General features: G+C 48.6%; 1 protein-coding gene across 3 annotated transcripts in view; it reads right to left on the bottom strand.

The window, feature by feature from the left end:
• Nucleotides 1–20295, bottom strand: part of PITPNM2 (phosphatidylinositol transfer protein membrane associated 2) — a 136464-nt gene extending 116169 nt beyond the window's left edge. For all 3 annotated transcript variants that reach the window (XM_013958662.2, XM_067306810.1, XM_067306812.1), the window contains exons 1-2: nucleotides 20253–20295; nucleotides 5333–5432 (exon numbers count right to left, since the gene is read on the bottom strand). The gene's annotated coding sequence lies outside the window, so the exon portion shown is untranslated. The remainder of the gene's footprint in view (nucleotides 1–5332; nucleotides 5433–20252) is intronic.
• Nucleotides 20296–23774: the final 3479 nt, after the last annotated feature.

The raw sequence follows: 23774 nt of genomic DNA, 5'->3' as shown, positions 1-23774 counted from the left end.
TACACTTATAAATATAATGGTTTATGGAAAAAAGAAATACTTCTGCAGTATCAAGGTACAATGCGAGCTCTGTAGTGACAAATTATATTCACATTTTATATCCTGTTTTGATAAAAAAGAACAAGAAAGTCTTTACCAGGAAAAGGCCTCTTCAAAAGTCAAACAAAAATAAGTGACACAGAATTGCCGGTAACTGTTAGTTTCTCCATAGTAAGCCAATATTAATCATACTCTGCATATCACCAGCCTGTAATAAAGCCCAATGGAACTTGTTCTGAGCTCTTGTTTCTTAGTAAAACCAAAACAGAATTAAAGTAAAAACATGAAATAGAAGTTTAAACCCAAGCAGTATTTTCTGCAAATATTCAAAGCCTTGAACACCACCATGGAAAGGAACAGTGGTGAGGAGACCAAGCCTGCCAGATGCAGGAGGCCAGCCTCAAACAACAACAGTAACAGTTGCCTGAACACACCACGATTCTGTGCTGATTTTCAGAAGGCAGAACTATATCATTATCTGGAGCAGGTGTATATTAAATATTATCCACCCATCACGCCCTGGACCATGAGGTACCATCCTGGGCTATAAGCAGAGACTAGATGAGCCAGAAGATGCATCACAGCCAGCAAGACCTAGGGTCAGAATTTCCTCCACTTAACTGACATTTAAACAAATGAGTAACAGTATTCATACAGTCCACTCATTGTGAACATAGGTAAAATTACTCACCAATATGTTTATAGAGTTATGTCAACACACTTTTATAGACAGACAGCAAATTTTTCAGAAGCATCCAGAAACAGCACCAGATCACAGGAGCTAGGTGTTCAGAGCCGTTAGTTTTCAGATAACTTTTCTTTTAAGACTTCAAGAGAAGATATCTTTGCAGATTTTGACCCTGACTCTCCAAGTCTCAGCTTTGGTCAGAGACAGTCTTTGTAAAGGCCTTTTTTTTCTCCATTGTTTTCCCTTAGTATTAATGAGCTGTTTTTCCCACAATAAACCAGAACAGTTTGGGGTTTTGCTTTTTTTAATTTCCCTCCACCCTCTTCCCCCCCCCCCCATTCCAGCACTGGAATCAAAATAACTTGAGATGGAAAACGTGTGACCTCCCAAGCCTTTATTTACAGTATCACAAACCACAAGGGAAGGATCTGTCCAAGTTTTCCAGCTGGAGTGGAAACAGCAGGGAAAGAAGGACTCTCATTTTTGCAGCCGTGATATTTTACACATCAGAGTGGAGAAGGGTGGGGGGAAGGGGATGGGAAGGAGAATTAAAAGCAAGTAATGATCCCATGGAGATATAGGATGAAAAGGTCTCGAACGCATAGATAGGTTCATGTGATTATAACCTACCTCCCCAGAAATAGAGCTTTGTACATGCAAATTTAATTGCACAACCAGTCTGACACATATTAAATGGGGTTGCTTCTTGGGTTTTAAGTTATACAAGATCATTAAATAGACTTCTGCACTTCACTGGTCCAGAATTTTTATTAGTTCTGCAATGATCTCTCTACCACCATCCTCCAAACAACTACAAAGACTTTGTCAAAAACAAGACCCCTCAAAAGAGCAGAATCTTCCTCAGATATTTAAACAGCACAGACAGACAAACACAAATGAAGGAGGTTTTTATCTACAGAAAGTTACTAGCAGCAGGAAACTGTCAGTTAGGTTGTGGTTACAACACCAGTGTCATCAGCTTTTTCCTCCTAGTTAAACACATATGTCCAAACAGGTCCTCGTGCCCTAGTATTTCTACCATAAAAAGAAGGAAAATAACCAAAGAAAAGCCTGCCCATATCTCCACTACAAGTTTCAAGATGTCAGACCATACAGGAGACAATCCTTTAAGAGGGTCTTTCTGTAGCTTTCCAAACATTTATGTCCTAGACTGTCAGATCTAACTCGCTTCAGCTGTAACTATCCCCCACCTGTAAGAGATGCCCATTGCCCCTCTCCGATCTATGAGCAGCAGCTCCTCCTCCTCCCTCCCTGCCAGCGCAGCACCGTCGCCACGCTAACCCACAACCTTTGCAGACCGAGATAGGGGAATGCCACAATTGTGCTGCCAGACAGGGTTCCTCTCCTCGCCAGCACAAAAGCAGCCATCACCCTGCTCTCTGAAGTGTTATCACCTCCATCTAGCTCACGTTAGAGTGTTTTGCAGTGTAGGCTATGAAGGCTCCAACATGAAAACAGACTGCGTGCAATCGGTCTTTTCCGTCAAACTCACCCCTTTAAAGGAGGCTACGGTTCTCATGTTGGGGTCGCACAGTAAGCCCCTTGATACATACAGAGCACAGAAAGAGTTAGATTCAGTCCTGGTTTACTTCTGTGTAAAAAGGCATAGGGGTCTGGGAGGGGAAAGGCATGTGCATTACACAAACCAGAGGGTGGCGGTTGGGAAGGAGGGAAAATGTACCTAAAAGTCACAGCCCAGGCCAAAGGGCAGGTGCTGCAGGCAAGGGAGAGGAAGGTAGAAGAACACGAAAAGGAACCAGTTGTGAAGCAAACCCACGCTTCCTTTAATAGGAGGATACTGTACATTTACTTCAGTGATGGGCATGAATTGCTTGGGGGGGGGAGGGGGGAGCACCACTTCCCCAGAGCCCCAGACCTCCGCCCCAACCCAAACGAAGGCATGCTGTGCCTCCAGCTGCCTTCGCCTCATCTACTTTCTCCTCTCCTGTCTCTTAACCTCCTGCTCAACGCCAGTCTCTGCCTCTTCTTACAGAGGGGGCATTCACCCCCCATCCCTCCCAGGCTCCTGTGATTACAGGGCAGGAGGAAAGGCAAGAAGGTGGTGCAGTGCCCCTGGACAGCCAGGAGCGAGGGCAGAGCTGGACGGAGCAGTGGGCACCTCCTCGCTCTGCAGCGGCATCCTCCGCCTCCTCTGTCACGCTGCTTCCCGGGCGGCATTCGTGCTGAGGTCCCACAGCCATGCTAGGAGCATCGCAGGCACTTACAGAGCGCACACGCGCACACGCACACACACACACACACACACCCCTTTCAGATTCTGCTCTGCCTTCCTGCTTGTGCCAGAAATCCAGGGCACTTTCCTAGATTTTAAAATAATTCCATGTAAAATACTCTCAAGTACGATTTCCAGGGGACGCTCCTCCATCGTTTGGCTCTGTCCAGCAGCCTGGATTCAGAGCCTCAGGGTCTGAGCCACGAAAGGGCTGCGCAGGGATGCTGGCAGAACAGAGGGGAAAACTACCCAGCGTGTACAGCTTTTTCCCTTGCTCTGGGCAGTGCTTTGCAGCCCTTTGTTTTCATGAATGCTGCATTCCCTGACAAGGTTTAAAACCCATTTTTCTCCCTACATACCTTACCTGCCATTCCAGGGACATTACTTGCTCTCTAGTGACGCAAGCTGAATGGTTTCATTTTGCTGCAACTGGAGGCACTTTTCGCTACCTGCCCAGAGACTTAATAATCACTTGGGCACCTTCCTTATAAAGGAACATCAGCCCTGCAGAGTATTAAATCCTTCAGGCAAGTGAAATGAGTAGAGCCATAGCCTCAAGGCAAAGCAAACCTCGAACATGCTAAGGATTGTATTTCTTCTTTGCTCTTGCCACCAATTTGGAGACACACACTTTCCACAGCAGCCTAAGGGGGAGCAAAGGGACACAGTGCTCTAAGGCGAGGGAGACAGAGCTCTTGGGACATCCCTGCTCTCCCCCAGCACAAGAGCACAAATGCACATGGCAATTAGTGCCTCTAAGAGCATTAACTCCTCTGTTAAAGCTGCTGACAGCAGCAGTTATTCCCCAGGAGACCTGTCCCCGGCTCCCTCGCAGGCTGCAGTGGGCAGGGGAGAAGCTGCAGGGCTCTCGGAGGCAATCGGATGTCCCGCAGCGGGACACGCTGCGGCACTGGGAGCAGCCGCCCCAGCTGGCCCCAGGCTCTACCAATCCTGGAGAGAGAGGTTTCAGGAGGGGAATCAACAAGACAAATAGTGATGATTTTACTGGGAGCCACATCCCTGACAGATGTTGTTTAAGGTATTCAAATGACCCGTAATGTTCAAGGATTTCTGGTAAAGATATTGCATGCTAATACAAAGCCAGTGTCAGTCACTCTGGGGTTTCAGTGTAACTGCTGAGACTCTAAGGCATAAATCCAGAGAAACTGAAAACACCTTTTAGTCTTCTATGTGAAGAGTCTCAGATCCCAACTCATTTATCCTTTCTCTGCTCTTCCCAGCAATTCAGTGCTCTTAAACCAAATGGCAGGAATTTGGGGTTTTAGCATCCAGCAGCAGAAATGCAAGGTTGTTATACCACAGTATCACTGCAAAGAGAAACACTTGGTGGCATTAAGGGTTAAAAACATAAAAGAAAAAAAAATGGCGAGGAATGCACTGGAAGAAAACAAGAAGATGCAACTGAGGTCAAAACTGCCCAGTCAGGAACGATCTAAAGGCTGGCTCCACGTCTGTTGAAAAACTGCTCAGCCACTAATTTTGTAAACAGATTTAGCACTATGACACACATTTCTAGAACTCAAAGGATTTTAATGAGAGATGCAAAGATTCACAGGAAACCTTTAAGAGACACTCCAGAGGTTACAGCATAAGGGAACTGCAGGTAACCACATATTCATAAAAAGCATGAAATCTCTTAAAGCCTACCTGTTTAAAAAAAAAAAAAAGTATTCAGTTTCTCCATTTACACTCTTTGCTGGGGAGTTCTGCAGGTCAATCCTCTTAGAAAAGTAAAGTAAATTAAAAGTTTGGGAGGGATGGGGGGGAAGAAAAGATAGAAATTGATAGCAATTTTATAGTAGTACCAGGGGCTGCACCCTGATTATTTCAGTACAAATTAAATGCATACAAGGTCATTAAAATTTTTCAGATGGGAGAGAGACCCACACAACATTTAAATATATACAAAAAGTTTATACTAGCTGCGCTCCCCTGCACAGGAATTTCCTTTTTAATTCATTTGCTCGAAAAGATTTCAAACGAGGATGCTGACTAAGCCAAAACAAAAGGTAGGGAGCATGAATTTTCCTTAGAAAGAGGTTTGCTTCCAACACACGTCTACGCAATCCAAGCCAACGCGTCCTGCGGCTGCCAAACCCCTCTCAAAGGCAACTCATAGCACCGTTCCTCCTGGCTCCATTTTAGAGAGTTTCCCCGATCGTCTCTTCAAGTGGAAACCAAGCTCAGGTTAATCCCCTCTCTCACCAGCAGCCAGCTAGTAGCCATCGGACTCATTACTGTTCTCCCTAGCAACCTTTAATTTTTATATTTATTTATTTTTTGCAATATAGAAGAAAGGACAGGCATCCAGCTGCACTGCCAGGACCTACCTTCTGCAGAAAATCTCTCTAGAGGCGTCTGAGCGCAGGAGGGAGCGAAGACAGCATCGCTGGAAAAGGATGTCACTGTTGGTCCACATGTGTCAACATCCTAGGGGAAGAGAAAGCACAGTCGCTTAACTGCCATGCCCGGGGGAAATCAGCAGCCAGAAGAAAGCGGCGTTATCGCCACGCTGATACCATGCTAATGGCTCCTATGCAAACAACATGCAGCTACAACGTTTTATAATTGCACATCAGAGTTTCTCTGCAGACATCCCTCCGGTATGTCAGAAATTCAATACGTGATGGTAGGCGGCAACGAGCACCTCGGGGATTTAAAGCGCGTTCCAAGCCATGAGTCATCGCCATCTCGAACTCATGGAAATTCAGAAAGGAAAAAAAAAAAAAATTAAGAAAATAAATAAATAAGAGCGGTGCACTGACCGCTCGTGGCGTGCTCTCTCTGCGCCATATCGTCCCAACTTCCCCCCACAGCATTTCCCTTTCAAATACGGTGTTGAGCGATCCCCACGGTGGAAACATCACCACGGACCTCACTCCGCACGACGATAAATAATAATAACGAAAATAAAAGACACAAGCAGCACTCTTCCAAACAGCTCCCCCGCGACGGCGCAGGATCCCACGTCCACGGGACGACGGCTGCTCCCGCACCGCGCTGAGGCGACGCGACGCGATGCGATGGCCTCGCCGAGGGCGACGCCGACACCGGGCCCGGCGGAGGCGCGAGGAGGGGAGGGAGGGAAAAGCCCCCTCCCTCCCGCACGGCGCCAAGACACCGCGGCCCCGTTTCCACCTCAGCCCGTTTCCCCTCGCGTTTCGGCAGCGGCTGCCTGCTTCCCCTCCGGCTGCTCCGGGCAGGGCCGCCAAGGGCCGGGCCGACGCGTCGCCATCGCCGGCGGCTTCGTTACACCCAGCAGCCCACGGCCTCCCTGAGGGACACCTCCAGCTGCCGGCAACCATTTTTAAAGCTGTTTTAAAGCACCTGGCTCGCACATGTGCTCCCCTCCGAGATCTCCCCAAGCCCCTCTGGGTCTTTTCGGTTTCTTGGCCAGGGTTTCTGCCTGCCCTGTCCGTGCCCGATCTCCCCGTCCTGGGGAGGACGGCAAGGAAGGGCCGCGGGCGCTGCTGCCGCCTTCCTCCGACCAGCGACCCACAGGCGGCAAAAACACAACACAAGCGACAAGAAATGCCCGAGCGGGGCAGATTCATCCTGAAGGAAGCCCGAGGACCGTGTCAGTGCCGTTAATCTCCCCGTTCTCAGCGGGAGCAAGCAGCCAGACAGCTTAAAAATATATTTAGTCCTCAAACGCCCATTAGCGTCGCTGGCTGATTCACAGCCGAGGCAGGCGCGCGGAGCCCCAACGCCGCTTCTGCCTTCCCAGCCCGGGCGCCAGCGCCAAAAGCGTTAGGCATCGAGTCACCCAACCCACCGCAGTTCCTTCAGTGCTGAGAAATGGGTAAATCTGGGTTAGAAACCGCGGGACCCGGCGGCGAGATCCCCCCGGATCCAAAGCCCAGCGATTCCCAGCTCTGGCTTGGACACACCCTTCTGCTGCCATCCCAAAGCGCATCCGTGTGCTCGCGCGTGGAGGAAACGATCCTGCCGCACGACGGCGTTAAAACATCTGCTGGATTTTCTCGGGTGCTTCGGAAGCACCAGGCACTACCAGGCAGCCTGCCGCGACTGTCCGGAACAAGCTACAACACGGCTGGCGTTCGCGGGGCGATGGCGCCCGCGTCGGTGAGCTACGTACGATCCCATTTGGGTGGCATCGACGAATGGCATCAGGTGAGTTATGCTGTATTGCTGGGTCGAATATTTGTTTGCTTTCCTTTAACTGAATACAGCTCTTAAATTGCATCTTGAAACCCACAGAGAAAATATTTGGTAGCAGAGATTTGGTAGATACAAAACTGATGTCAAGAATTTATCAGGTCTCTGTGCATGGGGGTAAATAGCAATCCACTAAATTCTTAAAGAATCCTGAAGTCATCAAAAATTCTATCTCAAAGGGGAGGAAAAAAAAAAAAAGAGTGTTTCTTTCCCTACTAGCATACATGATGGCTTGATTTAAAGCCCAAAGGAATTTTCCCCCCCCACCCAAGTCACCTATTCAAATCTGTATGATGGAAGTTTATTTAAATATAAATTTAATCTTGCTTTGCATTTGATTTACGTGCTTTCAGAGTTCAGTTTCATTGGTCATTAACCATTCTAGCAAACTAATCTGCAAATAAACAAGAATTTTCACTCATTATCTTTCTTTAAAAAAAAAAAAAAGTTGTATCTACATAGTTTTATAGCCCAACATACATCTAAACAACATCAAGGCTCAATCTGACTAACGTTATACAGTAATTCATTCCTTATTAACTGCATCAAGATTTGTCATTGTCCACACTAAATCTGTTTTCGCAAGGTGGACAAACGTACGTACACGCTGGATATGCCAGACAACAGGCTCCCTGAAGGAACATCCACCAAAACACACGCTTAAAGATAAGTAAGTTAAACCTGAGCTTGAGTCAGCGCCGTTGCAGCTCGCCGGTTTTGCGAACCGGGACGCGGCTCTGGGAACGAGCAGGACCCGGACGAGCGGCTCCCAAGGTTTCAGGGAAACATTTCAGCGTTCAGCTGACCCGCTGTGGAGGCACCATGGAAAGTCTCACTAGGAAGCTACGCAAAACTAGAAGCGCAAACACAAACCTCCCCAGTTTTCAGGAAAAGCAACTTTATCTTCCTACCTGCTTTATTCTTTTTGTTTCAGGGCTGGGTTTTTTGCTCTTTTGCAGGCTGGGAAAAGATGACAAGCCTTCCTGTTTTCAGCGACAAGGAGTCTGAAACAATTATTCCAGGCAGAAAAATAAGAGTTCTCTATACACTAGCTAACTGTACTGAAACCAAAAGTGATTAAAAGCAAAAGCATTTCTGAACAACAGAAACTAAAAGTATGGCCTCTGGAAAAATGTAAACATCAGCATTTTCTCCACAGTAAACAGCGAAAGTAAGATAATTAATATAGTCTAGGACACTATCACATTGATAAAGCCTCGGCTCACACAATACACAGTTCACGTTGATTCTACGCCCAATTTAGTACAGTACTTTTTCAAACTCATTGCTATTTGTATAGGTCTCACTGATGTTTTTCTTAAATTCAAATTTAAATTGGTAATCTGTTCTGAGACCTAAAAATAAATAAATTAAAAATAGTCAGTGCTAAACCCCTTTTAGATTAATAATACAGAATTCACCCTGCCTCCATTTTAGCTACATCTCTTGATAAGTGGTACTAGCATACACATGCAGTTAAAACCACTCCTGTTTTATATTTGTACTACTGAAACGCAGAGATTGCGGTATTGTTAAATAAGCAGTGCATTTGTCCAAAGCAAACTTTATCAGGAGGAAAAAAAAAAAAAAACAACCACACACCAACATTTAGAAATGCAAGTTAAGGCAAGAGCTCTCAAAAAGGCTTCAAGAACATTTTTATTCTCTGTGCCACTTGCAAAAATTGTCATTACTAACTTTCTCCCTTCCTCCAAGAGCCCTCAGGCAAGTTTCTCTGCCCAGGAAGTCTTTGGGGAGTTGAGACTGCTCAGAACCACTCAAAACCTGAACCCAGGCAAAGATCAGATTCGGCCTGGGAGCACCGCAGCAGTACATCACGGGAGGCAGATGAAAGCGGACCGGAGCTATTAGCAGGCAGATTCACATGCAAATACATTTTGCAAGGCGGATGAGGTGCTGCTCAGCAGGTGGTAAGTGGCTCATTTTTAGCACAATTGTTGAAAACACTACATTACACTAATAGAACTGGCATTTATCTTTCCATGGAGGCAGATTAATTATAAGATGCTGTCTGCTGGCTTCTGAAGGCCTGTCTGCTTAACTGATGTGTTGCACTTCCGCTATCAGTCCTTCCCCTGAAGGGGTACCGTCCCCGTCACCACAAAGACGCTCTGCACTGGTGGGATGGGCAGAGGTGACAACTGCAGACCAGAACATGCCACATCTCGCCCCAGATCAGAGCCCTAAATGCTACAGACTCACGCAAGGCAGCTCCTGCCCCAGAAAACATCCTGGCTCCACGTCCAAGGCAGAGAAAAGGCAGAAGAGCAGGAAGAACAGGAGGGAGGAAAGTCCCTTCACCACGGTCAGGCAGGATGAAGAGGGCTTGTTCCCCTCTCCAGCCCCACCCACAGCAGCTCACAACTGCTCCCAACCTCAGAGGTTACCTTCAGATGTGTAGTTATGCTATAAACCTTAGCCTTCTCACCGGTACAAAGGTTTCTCCTACAGAGACCTCCGAGTCCCCAACGCAGTTCTCTGCCCAGGAAGGGATGTCGTCTTCCCCGAGGGCCCATCAGCCCCCTGCCACTGGGCATCCCCAGCTGCCACCCCAGGGCAGGACACAGGGGGGTCTGTCCCAGCCCATGCCATCGCCAAGCCAGGGCAACGGCAGGAGGAAGCGATGTTCTCATGCTGTTTCTGCAGAGTCAGAGACACTGACAGCACAATCTTGCAGGGATAAATGAACCAGCGAAATTGTTCCTAGCAAACACCACAGTTGTTTTAGCTCAGTCTGCTTTTGTGCAATCTGCATTAATAAATACTAAGCCCTGACAAATGCCAGCTGTGGTAAAACACCGCATGCCCGTGGTCTGCGAGCATCAGTTTCAGATCATGGATATTCACAGGAGTCCTCCACCCTGAAGTGATGGTATTTTCCATTCTCTTAGCAGTCACCCTAAAACAATAAGGAGATAAGTGAGCACCTTAAAAAACAAACATGAAAAATAAATAAATCCAAAATCCTGAAGAACTCTGTAATCAGAGGAACAGGCACCAGTATGTGCCAGGAACCAGAGTGAATTAATCAACGAGCAAGATAAATGCAGCAGTTAACTAGAAAACACAAGCAGCTCAGAAGGGCACCTAGACAGATTTTCCCCTGCCTGATGTCTGCAGCATTTGGACCCTCCACAGAGCCTCTGTGGTTTTATTCCCCAAGGAGCACAGGGTCCTGGCCTTACCGTAACAGCCCGATCCAAGGGGAGGGGAGAGAAAGCGAACAAAAGGCTTCCAGAAAGCTGCCTGGATTGCTGGCAGCTTCATGGGAAAGGATGCAAAACCTACACAAATTTGGAGGAAAACAGAAGCTGCCAGGCAAGTCCCAGGGAGACAAAGAGCAAGTCGAGGAGGGAAGGGGGGGCTCACAGCCCTGAACGCTGGGCCTTTCTCTCAGCCTGCTCACAGCAATGGGTTTAAATAAACCTCAGCAGTGAAGCTGTAGCTGAGTCTGGGGGAACCGCCTATTTCATCTGTTTTACATAACTGGGAATAGGGACAAGGCCCTGGCCACCTGGTCGCCCCCCACCAGGGGACAGGCATTAGGAGGAGGACATCAACCACTGTCTTTCCACATAAACTTGTCACCTCGTTTAAGCAAGGAAGCAGCTCTTCCACCCGAGCTCCAGAATGGAGACCTCTTCAAGGACCATCTCTGGACTTCGCTATACCTAGCAAGAGCTTTTCGTTTGCAAAACTGTCCCCCTCCTTCCCTAGGAGTCACTATTATGGGAAATAGGAGACTGGGGTTTGAAGCATTGCAACCTGCTGTTCTGATCAGGCTGCAGGAGAACACATCAAAAAGATAAATCCACCCTACATGCACCCTGGCAAGGTTTTATGAGCCTCACATTGCTCTCGATAAAGGTGAGACAAGTTCACATTTAACGTCACGCACTGACAAGGGCAACCTGTCGCACACAACCGCGAGGACACCTCACCCCCCACAGCAGAAGACAACCTCCCGTCTCAGCGGTGGGATCCCAGGTACCACGACCAACAGCAGCTGCTCCCCGCTGCCGTGGGAGTTTTGAGGTGGGCAGTTATGGATTCAGACATTAGAGAGCAGCTTTTACAAGCATCTATTTAAAGTCAGATTTCAAGCTACCTTCTGTGAGAGGTATCACCCAGGAGGTTTTTCATGAGGGAAAGCACCAGAGGGGAGGACAAAAAAAAGGGGGGAAGATGCCTCTCCATGGGTTCAGCACTTCTGTTTGCTGAAGAAACTTCATATTTTATGCATGCAAATAGTATTGCCCCTGTGAAGACTTCTAAGAGGATCAGAGAGGATCTCTACAGCCTGCTTTTAGGAGAATTTTTTTTTCCCCAAAATCTATTGTAATTCCACAGTTTGATTTACATTACTTTCCTGTCATTTCTGGTTAGGTGTATTTCAAGCAGATAACGCTACATCAGCTTCCACCTTACTCCTTCCAATATAAATGTGGCAAACAGAAAAATTAGTCAACTATGCAGTATTTCACCTTAAATAAAACAGCTCAAAAGAAAGTAACACACCATTTAATTCAAACTTGACAGCCAGGGAAGAAATACTGTTTGTGGCTCAGTTACATGCTTAAACAGGATTTGAAATCCATTTTTAGACCGCGATGGAAGCCTGTCCTTGTCAACAAGCCCCACAATCCATAATAATGCTCAGCACTGTGCTTTTATCCCCTGTTTTATCAGGGCTCATCTGTTGATCAGTGAGGAGCCCAATGGAATAGCACTTTGGATTTCGGTGTCAACACAGCAGTACCCTGGTAATGACTGAAAATATTTACACATTGCCTCATTGATCGTGGGGTGTTCTTTTCCAACCATCTGGCTACTGGGCACTAACTTTTTTCTTTTCCTTTTTTTTTAAAAGGGTTTTTAATAGTTGTAAAGCAGGTCATTTGAACATCTTTACAGCTAACATCCAGCGTGCCACTTGGATGAGGCTCTCCTGTTATTTGCAATCCAGGACGTAAGGGATAACATTAACCAGTTTCGTCCTATCTCAAGGAAGGAAAATAACAACAATAATAATAATTTTTTTTTTAGCAAGGACAAAACAAGAAGCGGCTCCATGCTTACCAGAAGCACGCGCCAATTCAACTACAAGGCCTCATTTTTAACGTGACTCAAGGATGTCACCATTTTGACAGCAGATGAGTCAAATGAAAATATGTCACTCATTCTGCACTTCTTGACAGCTTTAAGATAAAGAAACCCCGCGAGGGCCGTTTTTGCCACCTCCAGATGGAATACAGTACAATAACAGCAACGCGAAGCCCTGGGCTCCGCAGCGCCTGGCTGTGCTTACGCAGCCTTTAGTGACTGCTCAAGCTATCCCAGCCGGGCGCTCGCGGCGGCTGCAGCCACACCGACGGCAAGGAGAAAGCTTGAACAAGCACCGGGCTGTGCCTCTGGCCTCCCCCAGGCTCGAGCCTCCTCGCCCAGAGGATTGCCTAGCCCACGGCAGCTGTCACCTCCACAGAGCAATTTAATGAAGAAAAATAAAATAAAATAAAATAAAAGAGCGCCCACTCTGCAAAAAGTCAAAGTCAAAGCCTTCAAAAATCAGGGTGCAACACCAGTAAGCGCCATGTGCACAGAGCAATTCAGAAATCATTTCCAACACAAGCAGTTTGTCGTGGTATCAGCCTCTTCCCCTGCCTTACCCATGTATGTTTGCTAGGGTCTATCCAACCCTTAATTGCACCGTGGAGAAACACAAGCTTTGTGCCTTTTCAAGTGGGATAAACCTAGGGATCAGATGCATCTCCCCTCTCCAGGGGATGCCACGGCTTACATTCATAATTTAGGAGCCTGCCCTGTTGACCCTTATTAGAGGGGTTTTAGGCCTTTAGGGAATTTGCTTTACAACTGTCCCTAAAGGCAAACTCTAGCAAGATTTACATTGCAGTTTTAACCACATAAGAAAGTAGTCTTCCTTGCTGAAACATCTGCTAGAAATCCCTCACCTACTACCTAGCTCTACAGCTAGTTACAGTAGAGCATTGTTCAAGCAATACCTCTGTGTTATAGGTTGTAATAAACAGCAACCAAGTTTACACCCGCAATATGAAATCTGAATCGCCTATCAAAGAAAAAAAAAAAATCTTACTGGGGTTTATGTTGTTTACCCACAGCTTCTACAAATAAGACATCATGGCAATGTAAACCTGAGCTTGGACACAAATAATTACATGGCCCAAATTCCTTCCCACTAAACCAACACCCTTGCCCCCCCTCCCCCCAAAAAAAAAAAGAAAAAAAGAAGAAGAAGAAAACCCAGCAAGTTAGCTGAACTGTGCAGGGATCTACAAATCCACTGCAAGAGACCTCTGCAGAGCACTTGGTAGGAACAATAAAAATGCAATTCTCAGAAACAGTTGTAAAACTGACATTGTCTCCCAGATTACTTTCTGGTGACTCCAAACCTGTTCATAACCAGAAGGTGCCTCTCCGAGCTGCTGGTGCTGTAGACTTGATTTAGGAAGAAGGGGAGGTCAAGTTATACTCTGCCTGTAGAGCACCAGGAACAAAAGCAGACTCTCAATACAGTTTAGCTGATGATTTTGGTAACGATGCTTAAGATAAAAACATTCTAATCTCGTTCTTCAGTTCTACTTTGCTAACAAGGACTAACACACAACTTTTGTCAACAAAAAGACATACAGAGTAAGTAAGAGAAGCTTTAACCTACCTACCTTTAATAATACAGATGCTCCATTAGACAATGAAATCTCCTCTTTAGCTGCTTTTCTGCTGGGGCTATCTTACCGAGGAGGAGAGCAGGAGAAGGCTTTCCCCTATATCCTCTCTGCCTAGACAGTCCAGAAGTTTTTACAGCTATGATGCACCAGATCTGGCCCATGTCCTGATAAGGTCCACCAGAGACCAGGCACAGAAGGAAAAGCACCTACAAAATTCAGTGAGCAGTTTTTCTTACAGATTTGCATGAATATTACTGCTGTTAAAAGTCAGTTTATAAGACATTAACTCTAAAGAAGAAAAGTTTTACTATCAAGATTTTTCTTGATGCTGAATTTCCAATGCTACCATTTGTCTGAGCAGACTGTCAAGCAGAGGCAGAGTGCACATCCTCTGTGGGCAAGTCAAACCATCTCTTGCTCTTCTAAACACAATGACAGATTAAAACTGGGAAGCCACAAGCAACACACGCAAGCTGTACTAAAAAGTTTAAGGCTTCAAGTAGGCTTGCCCAAATATGAACTTTCCTCTGACAGCAATAGTGTTAGAGGTGACTTATCAAAAAAAAAAAAAAAAAAAAAAAAAAAACACTATTTATAGGAATTAAATGTAAGCAACAGACAGTATTAAAAATTATTCTGTAGTCCCAAAACAGACAAAGAATACATTGCGTCCATGCTAAATGCATTTTTGAAGATATTCACTGGAAGACATTTACCATCTGTAGAAGTTAAATTTTCAGCAATACTTTACAATCCAGATACAGGTTTAGACAAATAATGGATCCCAAGAGCCTGCACGAACAATGTTTAAAAACAAGGGAGAGAAGGAAAACAAACAAGCTGTCTGGTATTCTCATGTTCATCTGCTGGCTTTGGTGGACCTACACAACAGGCAGGATCAGAGGCCTGAGAGCACCATGCCAGACATGCCCAAAGAGCAGCAGCCTGCCTGGTCGCTTACAAGACTAAGCACGCATGCTAGCACAGCCCAGGAGGCTGGGTTTGGGCAGAAAGTCAGAAGAAAACTGGAGGCAGAAAGCTCTGGTTCTTCTACCGTCTTTTCTACCGACTTGCAACCTGCAACATTTCACATGTCGGCTACTGGTTTACCCTTGCAGAAAACAGACGTGATCCTCCACCTTTGTTTGTGGAGAGAGTTGAACCTCAGCCACGGAGAGTGCTAGAGAAGAGACGAGGATGACGGGGAAAAAGCAAACACGAGGCCTTTCTTCCTCCCCTTCTGTTCTCTTTTACAAGCTATCCCCGAGTTATTTACATATTCGTATCCTGAACTCCCTCTCCACTTTCACAGTTTGCAGCTAACTCTGCGTTCTGCGGGAGATAACGCGCGTTCAGCTCGCGGCATGTTTAGGCTAGAACACCCTCCGAACATAATGCCAGGTCAAGCAGCCCACAGAGGGAAGCGCTTCCAGCTGCAGAGACTGACGAGAGAATAATAAAGAGAAATATGAGGCTCCATCTCTCCACCACCCAAAGGAAAAAAATCAACCTACTCAGTGAAGGAGACAACTAAACAGCTTGGCAACGCCTACAATTGGTTCTCAACCTCAGATCCAGCAAAAAGATGTAAATATTTAGATCTCAATTTCATCTGATATGATAAATATAAAATGTCTATTTCCTTCTTAAAAAAAGAGGGGAAAAAAAGGGAAGAGTTGCATTAAAGTAGGTAAACCACCCACACAGAGAAAAATGATTCCTCAGTGTTTCTACCTCTAGAAGGAGGTTACCTAAATTACAGCATTGATTTTAAAACAAATTACTATCACAAGCGCATTTATAACCATTGTACTGTCTTCTGACGTACATAAAACATATTTACGCCATATGCCTATATATAGGGAGACATTTATAAAAATTGTTTCTTTGTTCATTCCAAGCGTCTAACAACTGATGGCAGCACAGCATCGTTTTTTACTTCTTAAGAGATGTCCACAGCCCTGCAGGGTTCCCCACGATGGCGTAACTCTCCGACTCCAGCTCAAGTCATCTAAAAAAAAGTCCCAGTGTGATTCACTAAGTCCTGAATGAGATTCCTTATGACTAACCAGTACAAGACACACAGCAGAAGCCGAACTATAGTTTACCACGGCTGTACTATAAAAGCCTGAAATCCTTCCATCACCTTTTAAAGCACTTAATGGAATTAAGGCCTTGCTACACATCTAAAGTTAACAGTCATGCAAACATCAAACTTCCTTGGAACCGGAGATAACAAGGCCTTGCCGCTGAGACGCCAAGATACGACAGAGCACTCCGCATGCTGATGTTATGACACATTCCCACCTCCCAAGTCGGTTATCGCGCTGTTAAAGAGAAACGCCTTTGGAGGTCATTGCTCCATGGGTTAAGTCAGCTGATTTGCTTGAACTAGTGTCCCGAAGCTAAGCTATAGTTATGTAAGCACCGGCAATCCAAACAAATCAGTCGACTTCCCTATCCATTACATGGACCGCAGCCACAACATGAATTACAAAGCCTTCAGCTGTTCGTTCTCTGTTATCTTTCCTAAGTTCTCCCGGTGGTGCTGTAATGATCGGAGGCCCCCTTCTAGCCAGGCACAACCTGTCGCTTTACCGGGCTGTCCGGATCTTCCCCTGCCCCACGCCAGACGATATGAACCGATAAAGAGAAAATAAAAATCCAAGTAGAAATGCCACCGTGTGGTCTCCAACAGGAAACCGAGCTGTTTAAATGACCAGAAGGGATTAGCGGTGAACTGCTTTTCCTCACCACTTTGAAGGAGTCTCTCCAAGTTACCTAGGCTCAATTCCTTTCCTGCAGAGGAGAGTTTTAAGCTTCCTGCTTATAATGTCATGGCGCTCACTGAGCACAGCCGTCCAAACGTGGCCAAGCCCAGACTGTGGATCTGGGCAGACTCCACATTACCCAAGGACTCTCAGATTTTTCTCTTTGTGGAAGATCTTGAGGTCCACAAGGACTCAGATCTCTGGATGTTGCAGCTCTTCTGCTCTGCCCAAGCAAGATTTTCTGGAGGCTGTTAGAAGCCAGAAGAAAAAGCCAATTTGGAGTCATCAAGCACCAACCAAGAAAGGAGAAGCTGAAGAAAGAGAAGCTTTTGCTGCAAGTGATTACGAGAAGACCCAACTGCTGCTCAGGTTGCCCATATTCCTGCGCAGGCAGCTATGTTCTGCCCAGCCTATTTCTTAATCAGTGGAAGTATTTGCTTTCCATTCCTGCCCTCTCCGGCATCACCGCTGCAGAGCCGAGCAGCCGGTAGGAGCTGTTGCATAAGGCAGCGGCGGGGGGGGGTCACAGGAGCAATGGCCCTGGCATGTTTCTGAACTCAAGAGCCCTCTGCGAGGTCCAGCAGCTCAGCTGCAGCTTTCCAAACCATTCATCGTCCTGCGCTGTGGCAGACATCACACACAAGTCAATCGCAATTACACACCGTCCCCTGCTACTATCCCCTGCATATGGAAGGGTGAGCTCAGGTGAGGCGGCAAGAAGCACCAAACTTCTCCTCCTGAATGGTCCTGCATCAGGAAGCCAGGACCTCCTCCTTGCAGAGATCTCCTCAGACATTCCCAGGTTCCCCAGAGCAGGTTTTACCCTACACTCATTAGATTTCTTCCTGCTCTTTCATGGTAAGTCCCATAGCTCCCTGTACCACATATGTTCAATAACCATTTGTCTCCACTTCCATAGGCAACCCCCTGTTTCCTCTCCCCCTTGAAGTTTGACCCTGTGTAAAACATACTGAGGAGGGCTGCAAGCTGCTGAGAAAAGCTCTGTCTCCAGACACTGACATCTCTCAGGAGATTCCCCCAGGATCCCCACAGTCATCTTTAAAGAGACATTTTTCCCCCACCTGCGAGACACCTTGCCTACAGGAAATACAGAAGACGACTTCAGGAGCGTTGGGCATTGACCAAGCGCTCTAGTGATTAAAACTCCCCTGGTGGGGCAGGATGCGAGTTAGCCCAATGCTAATTTGTTTTATTATTCTAGTGTTAGTAAGAACATCTAAATATCATTCATTATACTCGTTGCTCGCTTCAAGTTTCATAGGACTCTTGGCTTTGGACACTATAATTAGAAGAGTCAGATTCCCTTTCAGTTCGTGGATGAGTTCACACAGAGATTCTTCTGCCCCAGTACAATGCTGTGGCATTTGGATTTCCTCCAATACCCAGGAAACAAAGTTAAAAATAAAAATGTTTTATTTATTTCCCCCTCCTCTACATTAATTACTTCACTCCCATTTACAGTGGAAGCTACAGAACATTTTTGTTTAAAAGAATGCTTTCAGGCTCAGAATTAAATTTAGACATAGCTTACTAATTTGGGGATACACAGAAATATTAATTGCATCATGCCCTATATGAGCGAGCTTTAAAATTAAACTAGAAGAAATCTTCACAATTTAGAGAAATTAGCTATTAAGAAAAGTGTGTTTTTCTCAGGTTGCTTTTCCACCCTAAGAAAATAAAAAAAGAAAAGGAAGAAATTGTTTGTTCCTTCCCCCCAGCCCAAATCATGCATCTCCCTCATATAAGAGGAAGCCTAAAAGAAAAACATCATGTCAAAGAGAAGTGTTTCTCAGTGGATTGTGCTGGTCCTAGACCGGGTCATTGCTGGGAATACGCAAGAACGGCAGGAGTCAAGCGGCATTCAGGAGCAAGCCCCAGCTTCCTGCGCCGTCTCCTGAAGCTTCCCAGACAGGCTTTACAGTTTACCGGATTTACAGTGGGAGGAAATTAATGCTGTTTCGGACTAATCGGAGGGTCCTTCTTAAAATTAGTTTGCTTGAAGAAAGGGATGCTCTATTTTGCCAGCTCGCAGAAGCGGTAACAGATTCTGAACAAAAAGAGACTACTTATTTAAATTCAACCCCCCCACACTTCCAGTTGCAACTTTTGAGAATTAAAAAAATAAATAAAATAAAATAAATAAAATCAGGACAAGGTCTTTCCAAACTGGTTGCTGTCAAGTAAATGAGAAGTTAGATAAAACTCCCACATGCCAGATGGTAAATCACAATAAAGGCTTTGGCTGTTAGTTGCACAACAAGTGACAAATGCATTGAAATACAGTCAGAAGCAACCCCAAAATAGAAAGGACACTTTAGAAGAAATTATCGTTTGGAGGAAAGATCCTCGCTAAATCCACCATAACCGAAAGCCATACATCAAGGCCTTCTGACTTTCCTCACCACCTCACGCAAGAAGGAGGAACAAGCAAAGCTTTTAGCAGTTACTTTAGGCTAAGGGCTGCTGTCAGCAAGAAGAGTCTCCGAGTGCACTATTTAGACATCAGTCATGTCCCTTTTTGCCAAGTTGCTTAAAAATTATTGTTAAAGGATACCAGGGAATTGTTTACTCAAACCATTGCTGTTTCCTGAACACAGAGGAGGAAAAAAAAAAAAGTTATAAGAAGATAAACAGCTGCTACTGTAGACTGTTTAAATGGTAACAAAAGCATCTAAGGGCCATAAAGGGAATAGTAAGGGAATTAAAAAGCATTTTTATGCATGAAGATGGCTTAACATCCGTACATTCATTAAAGTGGTATCAACCATGCCTTTAATTAAAAAGTTAGTGACAGAAACTTAAATATGATTAATGAAAACTAACAGCCTACCAGAAGTCTGCTCTACCAAAGCCAAGCAGCACAACAAGCCGCACTTCCAGCCCCGCAGACCCGGCCGCTGCTTCGCCCCTCTGCCCCTCTCGGAGACGCTCCCGCGCCCGGCACACGTTGCCAGGACAGCAAAGCGGCGCTCCTGCGAGAACCGGCACGCGAGGGCAAGCCTGCAGCTGCCCCTTCGCGCTTCGCCCTTCTTTATTTTGTGTGTCCCGAGGAGGCTTTTCGGCTATCGAGCGACTCGGGGCCAAGCCCGCGAGCCGGTTACCTGTCAAAATCACCGGCTCTACAGCAAGGCAGGGAGCAGCGCAGGCATGAGGTCTGCCGAAGGACGGGAGCGACCGTCCTACAGACAGCGGCCGCCGATTCAACAGTGGGGAAAAAAAAAACCCATCGCTCAGAAGCCAGCGCTGAACTCGGTAATGCAGTCAGTCTTCTTGTGTTACTCGGGAGCACAACACAGTCACGACAAAAATAAACCACGCGATAAAAATATAGCACAAGTGAGAAGCTCGGGCACGGAAAGGGAGCAAGCACGCAGGAGGAGGAGGAGGAGACCTACAAGCCATAGATATTTCAACACGATGTCAAACCACTTCCTACGTCCTGATGTCCTGAGAGCTGTGAAAGATTTATCTGTTACCGCTGTCCTATTGAACCACTCGCATGTGCAGAGTACATCTTTATAGACCGAGGACAGTTTTTGGCATCGTATTACCCATTTAGCTGCTTCCAGACGCAGAGAGCACAGAGGACAGGAGTTTTCATCTCAGAGCAAGAATTAACAAAGGAAGAGGCTTTTTTTCAAATGCATGACTTAAATAACTTTGCCTCGGTCACGACATTTAACGTGAAACGCAGGGGACGGAGCAGGCTGCGTGCCCAGCGAGCAGGGCAGCACGCTGGACCAGGAGCCCGGGGCTGGTCATCCCCGCTCAGTTAATGATGCTCGAGCCCAGGCTTAAGCGACTCGGCATTTCTGCGTCTTCAGGGGGACGAGAGGGGCTGGGGAGGAGGCGAAGGAAGCGCTATTAACCCTCCCGTGGCTCGACAAGCAGCTAAAACCATTCATCCCGTAGCCTGCTGGCGCGGGGCAGCAGCGCTCACCCGTGCTCCACAGAGCTCGGGAGCTGACCCCTGATTTTATGGGGGCATCAAGGGAGGGGGGCAAGAAGGGATCAGCGGGCCCAAAGCTCCCGAGGGAGCGGGGCATGGCCCAGAGCATCCCTCCCGCTGCCCGTCATCCCGAGGGGAGCAGTGTTCCTCTTCCTTCCTAAAAGCCAAACCTCTTCCTCCTCCCCGCCGGAGGGGAGATGTCATGGCAGGAGCTTGGCGGATCGCCCGAGTCGTTCATCCAGCAGCTCGCCGACCGCAGAGGGGGCTCTCTCAGCCCAAAAGCTCAGCAGGTTTCCTTTTCTCCCCCGCAGTCACAGCTAAGCAAAGGCGTTTCGTCCATCTGGAAACGCGCTCTCGCCATTCAAGGGCTGGCGCGAGCAGAGGCCGATGCAGGTCTCGCCGCGGCTCTCGTGGGAGCCAGCGCCGAGGCACCTTCGCCCTCGGCACACGCGGGGCTGCACCGCCGAGGAGGCTCTTGCCACCGCCGGCTTCCCGCCGCGAGGCCCGGCCACCCCACGGGGACCAAACCCATCGCGACGGCGGCCCAGGAGAGCGGCAGCTCGGGAAGGAGGACGAGCAGGCTGCAGCCAAAGGGAGGCACGTCGCGCGCCCGGGTTCATTCAGGCCTTAAACTTAGCGAGCGCCAGGGCTGCCGGCGCGGCTTCCCGCACAGCGGGCGCGCGACCCACCGCAAACGCTCCAGCCGCCGTTACGAAACGCCGCGTACCGAGCAAGCCCATCTCTCGCTGCCGAACGCAACGCTGATATTCGAGCTGTCGGCTACGCTGGAGGAGAAAGGTGCTTTCCGCAACCCGCCGGCACAGATTAAAAAAAAAACCAAACACATACACACACATGCAAACAAGGGCCACGTTAACACACCGACAGGCAATTTTAAAAGCAAGACTACAAACATCTCCTATTTTTCGTGCAATAATTAGCAGCTGAGGCACAACGCCGCCAGGGCTGCGGCGCCCAGCGCCTCCACGGCGAGACGCGACGGAGACGGACATTTCCCCTGCCCGCCACGGGCTCGTCTCGGGGGGAAACTTTCGCCGCAGAAGCGCCCCCGGCCCGGGGGGGGGGGGAAGCGCCCCAGCTCGGCCGCGGCGGCCGCTCCCCGCCCGCCCCCCCGGGCCGCCCCCGCCGCGGGCAGGTGCCCCCGCCCGCCCGGCCCGGCCCCGCCACGCACCGGCTGCTGCCGCTGCTGCCGCCGCCTCCGAGGCGCTGCCCGCCGACACGCCGCCGCTGCGCGGGCATAATCCGCGGCCGGGCCGGGAAGGGAAGCGGCGGCGGCGGCTCCTCGCCCGCGGCGGGGGCGGGCGGCGGCCGCGGCTCGGCGCAGCGGCGGGGGCAGGCGGGGGCCCGGCGCCGCGCTGCCCGCCCGCGGCCGCCCCGGCAGCTTTATCGCCCGCCCGCGCCGAGCCCAGCGCCGCGGGAGCCGCCGCTTCCTTCCCGCGCCGGCCGGCGCCTCGCGCGCCCCGGCGGCGCCGCCTGCCGGCCCGGCCCGGCCCGGCCCGGCCCAGCCCGCACCGGCCCGCACCGGCCCGCACCGCGCCGCGCCGCCGCCGCCGCCGCGCAGGGAGCGGGGGGGGAACGGGAGGGGAGCGGGGGGGGGGTCCGGCGCCGCCGCCGCCCCGGCCCGGCTCCCCCGCGGCTCCGCAGAGCTGGGAGCGCCGAGCTCGGGGCCGGCACCGGGAACAGCCCCCGCCCGGCTGCTGCCGCCGCTCCCGCGCCCTTCCCTAAAATCCCTGAAGGTTTAATAATCACCTTGCTCGGGAAAGGCAGCAGCGAAAGGGGCTGGACCAAGTTCTAAATATCCGTCAATCCCCCCCTCCCCCCCTTTTTTTTGGCCACCTCCGCACCCCGCACATCCAGAACGCCATCAGCTCCCAGCCCCGGCGCAGAGGCCCCTGCCTCGAGTCACGGCAGCTTCGCGCCCTTGGGCCTCCTCTCGGAGGTCTCCGCACGTCTCCCCGCACCTGCACCTTCTCCAGCCCCAGCCCGGGGGTCCCGCACTTCTCCGCGCCCCCCCCCCCCGAGCCAAGGGGCTGCAGCTCTGCTCGCCAGCAAACGCGCGTTTTGCGGAAACCACCTGCACTGCCGCAGTCGCGCTTAGGCTCCCAGGGCAAGTCAAATGCTACTGGAACCTTCCAGTGGGACAAATAAAGTCTTGCTTGTTTTTTAAGAGACAGGGACGAATAAAGGCTTTATACGCCAACCGGTAAATCTCAGAGCTGAAGGAGCTGTAAGGTTTGTTATTAGAGAGAAACGCGGCCCGCGGGGGTCCCGGGGGGCAGCGCAAGAGCCCGACAAGGGCTGGAGACCTGGGCAAAACCCAGCACAGCGGGGAAGGCGACAGGCACCTACGGGGCTGAGAGCCGGGGAACGTAGCTGCACAAGCAGCTGCTGCTCTAGGAGCTCTTAGTCGTCCCCAAACCCAGAACAAGGTGATTTGCCTGTGTTAAGGGAAATAATTTTAAAAGGGCTTATTGGAGAGGAAGAAAAAAAAACGTAGTAAGACGGTGTCCAAAGTGCACAGCAAGAGCAGTCACGTTTCCCAAGTAAACACTCCTTTCGCGTGGCCCAGTTTCTTGCGGCTTGGTCTGATTTTCAGAAGCGCTGGGCATTCAGGCCTCCCACTGATTTAATCTGGAACTGCAGATTCGCTGCCCCTCCGCAGAATCAGGCCAGCGGCCCCATGCTGCACAGGTCACCCAAGCCAGCCGGTTGTTTTTTCTATTAGAGAAGTTTACTAAAAGCAACGCTCAGTTTTTTCCTCAGTGTTGCAATAGAACAGAAATAGCCTAATAGCCTAAAGAGCTCCAGCAGATGGAGGAGGGATTTTGATTGAAAAATAAGTTCTGACTCACAATTCACTTTTCTGGATGTAATAAAAAAAAAAAAAGTATATGAATAGGAATAGCAGCAAAGAATTTGGTGGAGATAAAGGGAGGTTATAAGGAAAGGCAGTGAAATATCTGAACTGATTTACCTACTTGCTGCTTATGTATGTCAGGAAATTATTTTCGCTTTTGCTGTAGTGCTGATTAAAGAAAACAAGGCTGTTAAGAGATGTGGATGTTAAGACATCTGGAGCCACGTTAGGTTTTCTGATGATGGA

The sequence above is a fragment of the Apteryx mantelli genome, chromosome 17 (assembly GCF_036417845.1).
Source record: "Apteryx mantelli isolate bAptMan1 chromosome 17, bAptMan1.hap1, whole genome shotgun sequence".
Taxonomy (NCBI): domain Eukaryota; kingdom Metazoa; phylum Chordata; class Aves; order Apterygiformes; family Apterygidae; genus Apteryx; species Apteryx mantelli.
Note: the sequence above shows the minus strand (reverse complement) of the source record. Positions and strands in the feature narration are given on the sequence as shown.